Source organism: Triticum aestivum, chromosome 7A, assembly GCF_018294505.1.
Source record: "Triticum aestivum cultivar Chinese Spring chromosome 7A, IWGSC CS RefSeq v2.1, whole genome shotgun sequence".
Lineage (NCBI taxonomy): Eukaryota > Viridiplantae > Streptophyta > Magnoliopsida > Poales > Poaceae > Triticum > Triticum aestivum.
This window is the reverse complement of record NC_057812.1, coordinates 675,898,458-675,905,139: the sequence shown is the minus strand read 5'-3', so window position 1 is coordinate 675,905,139 and position 6,682 is coordinate 675,898,458. Positions and strand designations below refer to the sequence as shown.

Sequence of the window (6,682 nt, the reverse complement as noted above, 5' to 3'; positions counted from 1 at the left end):
TTCAAAGACAACATTTCTAAATGGGAATGCAAAGTTCATGTTGTTCCAACAAACTCACATGGGTATGAATCTTTTCAATGCATTACAAGATTAATTGATTTATTCAATAGTCAATGTAATATTTTTATAAATGCAATGCCTTGTCGGGTTATTTGGTGTTTAATTTCATGCACTCATTGTGCGATGGACAGCTATATTTTCCCATACCCCAGGTTAGTATTTACACCATGCTTATTTGTATACACACTGCACATTATTTTGTTATAACAATGTTGCATAATGCATATGTAGGATGTTTTTGAACTAAGAAAGCAATTTTTGGTGCATATTTTAAAGTATGAAGAGAATGAAGCTCAAAACAATATTCCATCAATTGAACGAAGCATCATAGATCGCATCAATAGATGGACCTTCATTGCTTCAAAAGATGGACCTTCAAGAGATGCATAGTTGTGGTTTCTAAAATATCTTTTTGTAACAAATTATAATACAATTATTATGTCATCGTGCATTTTATGTGAAGACATGTTTCTGGATTATGTGTTACACGCACGCTCATATCGTTGGCATAAGACACCATGATAAAGGCAGTTGGCTTGGTAATACAAACTCACTAACATAAAAAATAGATTCATAATAAATGTTTTTATGCGTTGGATCACAAAATATGTCACCCTTTTGAAAATATATTTTAATATTATATTATATCAACTTATTCTGTTTGAGACATGCGTTGCACGTGCATGCTTACTAGTGGATGAAAAAAAGGGCGTCATCGGTTCAGGAACCAACCTTCACCGAGATTACATAGGGCCAACATCACGAACACAAGATACCATTGTAGGAAAATATGAAAATCAGGTATGAGAAATGAAATTACTTTTGTTTTTATTCAGCTGCAACAATTAAAGTAAACGTGTAAAAACTATAAAGATGATACATGGTCAATCAATTCATTGATGGCCAGTAGAGAAGACCCACCACTCTCAAAGCAGGACGCTACTTTCTTCTTAAGCTCTCCCGCTCTCTTTCTCATCGCCTCCCCTTCGCTCCCCTTCATAAGCTTCAGAATGGCCTCCCCAATTTTGTTTCTCTCCAGCTCACCTTCGAGCTCAAAGCCTATGCCCCACACCGCATCCACGTATCTCGCGTTCATCATCTGGTCCGCGAACTGAGGCCTACAGATCATGGGGCAACCCTCGGCTACACTCTCGAGCGTCGAGTTCCACCCGTTGTGGGTCCAAAACCCGCCCACCGCACGGTGGGCCAGCACCTCCTGCTGTGGGGCCCACGGGGTCACCCTACCCCTGCCCATCACCATATCGTCGAACCCTTTCGGTAGACATGGTCCGTCCGATCCCGGCACGAGGTCTTGCCGAACGACCCATAGGAACGGCTGGCCGCTGTTGGCCAACCCCCACGCCACCTCCGAGAGCTCACCGGAGTCCATGCACGCCAGGCTCCCAACGCTGACGTACAATACCGACCCCGTGATCTGCGTGTCCAGCCACTCGATGCAGGTGTGATCCTCGTGCGGAAGCACATTGCAGCTTCTCCCTGCTGTGCCCTCGGTCTTGGAGGAGAGCCTGTGGAGAGGGCCGGTCGCGAGCACCATGGCGATGCCTATCTCGTCGCCGATCTTCTCAAGCTCGTCTGTTTCTAGTGCTTCGAATGTGTTGAGCACAAGGGCGGAGTAGCTCCTTGCTGCATGGGTTGCTTTGGCCAGAAATTTGGATAACATGTCATGGTCGGCCCTGCTCGAGAGGAAGAGGTCCCTCACGCGCAGCGGGGGAAGCTCCTTCACTGGCATGTCGAGTTGCGATTCTGAAACAAACATGTACGTGGGTAAATTAAAGAGGTAAATACACCCGAAGTCATAGAACTTGCACGCGACGGTCAGTTTGGTGCACAAACTTGTAAAATACATGTTTCCGATCATCAAACTTTGCACAAGCGTTCATATACGATCACATTTCATGTACACGGACGTATCCATGGGCTATGTGGCATTCCAGTGTGGCCAGGGCCCATTGTCATCCGCTGTAGCATGTAGATCTGCAGAGAAGCCTTTGGCTTTTTTTATTTTCGTATTAAGCCCCTAAAAATAAAATGAAAAAACAAGCGATGTGGGGTCTTGAAGCTGCAACGTGCCCTAGTAGTCATACGTGGACAACCATCAGACTACTGATCATTCATGTCTATGTAGCATGACTAATTTCTGTATCATATAAACATTGACTGAAAATAATTTTTACAAGAAATGTAACACGGAAAAAATGAGCACCGTGGCTCGACCATGTGACCTTGTGCTCAAGGTTAACTAACATTATCACTGACAACACAACACGTCCAGATGTAAGAAAACAATTTATATTCTTGTGTTTGTGACATTCAAAAAATATTTATGTGTTACAAAAAAGGTACACGGCATTTTAAAAAATTTCAAAAACTTGTATTTGGAAAAATGTTAATCAACACAACATGTCCATATTAACATTTTTTCAAATACAAGTTTTGAAACTTATGTGTATTGAAATATATACTCCATGTGATACATATATCTTTTGATGTTTTAAATACTCCAGTATACATCTATGTTTTGATACACATATATTTTAAATACTCCAGTATACATCTATGTTTGGAGTATTTAAAAAATATATGCTTAATACTTTTTAAGTGTATGATTGGCATTTTTTTTCAAATACAAGTTTTGAAAAGTTTTGAAACTTTTTTCAACTATGTTTTTAAAATTTTCGGATGGTACGAAACATTTTAAAGATACACAAACTGTTTTATACATTGTATAGGCATTTAAAAAATGTCATGACCAGTTTTTTTGGAATGCATGAACATTTTTAAAATGCAACGTATCATTTTTAATTACACAAATGTGGTTTACAATGTTTATTTTTTAAATGTCACACACCTTTTTTTGTAACACATAAACATTTATTAAATATCACAAACACAATAATATAAATTTTTTTCTTACATAGAACAAGAAGGAATAACAACATGAAAAATATTTATCCCATTTGATATGTTGTGTTGTCGAAGCCCGGTGGTAATCTTAGTTAACGTTGACCACAAGGTCACATAGTCGAGCCATGGTGCTTCCTTTTTGGGGGTTACATTTCTTGCAAAATTGATTTTTCGGCCGTGTTTATATGATATAAAAACTATTCGTGCTATCTAGACATGAATGGTCATTGGTTTGGTGGTTGTTAACCCAAGCCTAGTAGGGGCGCGTCCCTAGTTTGTAACCGAACCATCCATTATTTTTCCATTTTATTTTAGGGGCTTTATACGTAAATAAAAAATCATTTTATTTTAGGGGCTTAATAAGTTTAAAAAAATAGATGCATAATACGTAAATAAAGAAAAAGCCTACAGATCTATCATGCGTGGTGGGCTTACAGTGGGCCCTGGCCATGCTGGCATGCCACATAGGCCACGGATACGTCTGCGTACATGAAATGTGACCGTATATGAACGTTTGTGCAAGTTTGATGACCAGAAACACGTATTTTACAACTTTGTGCACCAAACTGACCGTCACGTGCAAGTTCTATAACTCCCGGTGTATTTACCTCTAAATTAAACTAGCAGTGCTATTCGTGTGTACTAGTTTTACCAAAACTAGATGATATTGAGATGGTTGCAATCCAAATAAAAATATAATATACTCCCTCCATCTTTCAAAAGAAAGCCTTTAAATTTTATCTCAAGTATCTATATCTAATATAGTAATTATTAATATATTTTTTACAAACTTTGATCAAACATTACACCGTTTGACTCGAGATAAAACTTATAATCATTCTTTTTGGAGATGAAAGAGTAGTACATACTTCCTCTGCTCCAAGATATTAAACGTTTTGACAGTTCAGTTTAAACCGTCATTTAGAACCTTTTTTAAGAACTATTACGTACAAGTAGGATTCCTATTCCGATATTAAGACAGCTGTTTGGCAGCAAGGATGCACATCAATGTTCGGTCAAGTGTCTCATTCTAGTTAACTAGAAAGAGACCAATTTTTCTAAGCTACAGTACAGTTAGCAGTGTAGGAAAAGGAAATCTACTATTCTACAAAAAATAAATTCTTACTTTGTCGTACATGCTGCGGAAGGAAGAACACTAGCGTGATAGAAGAGTGTGGGGATCCTAATTAGGACATCTTCAACGGTAACCCGCAAGTTTTCTCCCACATCCGTCCGCGGACAAGGGGATCAGTTCGTGGACACGGATACTGAAAGCCACCATACAACGCTGCCCGCATACAATACCATCATCTTTTTTTTTCAAACATTACCTATTCTTCGTGTTTCTTGCAAAGAACATCAACTAGCGGTGTAGGCATTTGGGAGTTCCGACGAAATTTATGAATTTTGAGGGTGAGTGAAATATTTGTGTTTTGTTCAAAAAATATCAGCATTTAGCATTGTTCTTATAAAAGATTATAAAAGAAGGAGGAATCCACCATTGTTACAAAGCTCGTTCGGGCAGACTAGTGGTACTGTGGTAGGCTAGGCTACTCTCTCTTGCTTCAGCTGTATTTCAGTTCTACGGAACGAAGCCCAATTTAGATTACAGGCAAAATAACAATTTATCAAATTATTCAAATTAAAATATAGCTGAATTTAAATAAAATATTCATTGATTTGCCCAAAATAAATTTGAAAATTACAAATTTTCTATGGTTTCGAGGGTGATAAAAGAGCACGATTGATAACAGTTATGATGGGTGGGTCCGATGATTGAAAAACCTCACAAAATCTTAAAATTCACATATTGATCGTAAAAAATTCATAAATTTTTTATGGCTCCATTTATCATATATTTAAGCATTCACAAAAAAATTAATTCTTGAGCGAATAATTATTTTTTTCTATGTTTGTTATTAAGCATTCGGAAGGAATACTCTACCATAAATGAAGGGAGACTAGCCACGAGAATTGGCAAAACACTCTTTTGATCTTGAGCTCACATCCTTCCTGGTGAACGATAAAATTCAATAAAATAGTAAAATAATTAAAAACTTTTTTCTTGTAAACATTGATGAATGTTTCAGGTTTCAAGTGCGTGCGAAATTTTGTGATGAAACGAAGTGGTGACGTCCGGGCAAAAATACAAAATCGACTCTTCAAAAGGCTTCGAACAATAACCTGTTGAAGCATTTTTTTTCTTTTTGATCAGACCTCTATGAATGATATTTATCACAAAATTTTGTCCGCAGGTGAATAATTTATTAATGTTTATCACATTTTTTTACTTTTTAATTTACTGTTCACCAAGGTACGTGTGAATTGGGATAAAAAACTCCATGTCCATAGAATTGTGTTTAGTACAGACTAGGATTAACTGACCTTCGGGGGGCAGATAGCCGTTTTGGTGGAGCATGGGATAGGCAAGGATGCAGTTGAAGCAGGCTGCGCTGCCAGTCCGGAGCGCTATCGTCGGCAGCCCGAGCTCCTCGGCCGCCTTCTGCGCGCCGAAGAGGCTGGAGTCGACGAATAGGCACGCGGCGCGGGGCATCCGCTCGCCTGCGAGGACGTCGCGGAAGGCCACGGACGCCTCCATGGCTGTGTTCATGGCGACGATCATAGAGACGACGTTCCCTGACGCGACGACGTCAGCGGGGACGCCGTCGGGCACGGCGACGAAACCAAACTCCGGGCGGAGCGCGGGGGTCCAGCGTGTTGCGGAACCCGGTGTAGTGGAGGATGGTGACGGCCAGGCCGCGGCCGTGGAGCACGTCGGCGAGCTGCAGCATCGGGTTGATGTGGCCCTGGAATGGCAGCGGGAACATCAGTACTCTGCGTGCGCGCGCATGCGGCTGCCGGCCGTTCCCGCCACCATTTGATGCATCTTGGGCGGTACTTGTTGTGCTCATTGCTTTGGGTCAATCTCAGCTCGTGGCCAACGGTTCTATCTTGGTCTTTAGCAAGCGCCGGGTACCCTCGTTTTCTCTTCTCTTCTCTTCTCTATCTTCTTAGTTCTTATATAGGAGTATCTATACAGAAAGAATGCAGTTTTTCTTGATGCAAAACACATGGTATTCCATTAATCGGTGGACACGAAAGAATCGCAGGCCGCTGGATGGTTAGACAGCCACACAGTATGGTCATCAGCGAGCTCCAATCATGCTGTATAGGTGGGACGGGGTATTGCTCTGAGAAAAAGATGGGACGAGATGTACGGAGGCCCGCGTCTATGTGCAACATGTGCCGCATAATATAAAGGGAAAAGATTCCTCGGCTGGCTCATAATCATGGTACGCTCCGTCGCCTTCGTTGCGGGTCACGCGTCCTTCTATAGGACCCAGCACCACACTGATCGCAACAACCACGTTTGGTGTTCCTAAAAAGATCTACACCGCATCCGTCTCTGTTAGCAGCCATTTCTCACCCACTGTATTACTCTCTCTCTCAGATACAACTCAATTTGTTCAGATTCAGCTACAGACTGGAAAGAAGGAAAGAAGGGACAAATAGATGCCGTGCCGTGCCTTTGCCTTATCCTTTTCTTTTACAGTTTTGCTAGAACTTATCTAGATGAGATTTAGTTTGCTCTCATTCACCTTTTATATCCATTGAATGTGATGCTATAAGATGCGTGTGTGGTGACGTGGATTATATCCGTTCTTGTTTTTCAGATGAATGAGACCGAACTACGTCT

At 40.8% G+C, this 6,682-nt stretch overlaps 1 pseudogene; it reads right to left on the bottom strand.

The window, feature by feature from the left end:
* Positions 1 to 905: 905 nt before the first annotated feature.
* LOC123154601 (DIMBOA UDP-glucosyltransferase BX8-like) lies at positions 906 to 5,871 on the bottom strand (annotated as a pseudogene).
* Between the last annotated feature and the right edge of the window lie 811 nt (positions 5,872 to 6,682).